We start from the raw sequence: 375 nt of genomic DNA on the forward strand, positions 1-375 counted from the left end.
GATCCACTTGGAGAGATTCTTTAAGTGTCCGGTTGGTTCATTCCACCATCTCAGAACTCTGGACCTATATGCAGTGTGCAGTTTCCATTTGATGTTTAAAGTTTTCCTTACTTGTACTAAATCAGCTACAAAAGCCGGGCCATTGCCTGATCCAATGCTGGTAGGAAATCCAAATCTGGGAACTATTTCCCTAAGCAGGCACCAGGCTACTTCTGATGCTCTTTCAGTCCAGGTAGGAGAAGTTTTTACCCATCTCGAGAATGTACATATCCCACGTCACAGGCCATCTCCAGAAAAGCCAATTCATACTCACTAATGTATCCCCCTGCTTCTAGCCTGACAATTCCGAGGGGGTCAAGAATTTCATAGCAGATG

Source organism: Cervus canadensis, chromosome 4 (assembly GCF_019320065.1).
Source record: "Cervus canadensis isolate Bull #8, Minnesota chromosome 4, ASM1932006v1, whole genome shotgun sequence".
NCBI lineage: Eukaryota > Metazoa > Chordata > Mammalia > Artiodactyla > Cervidae > Cervus > Cervus canadensis.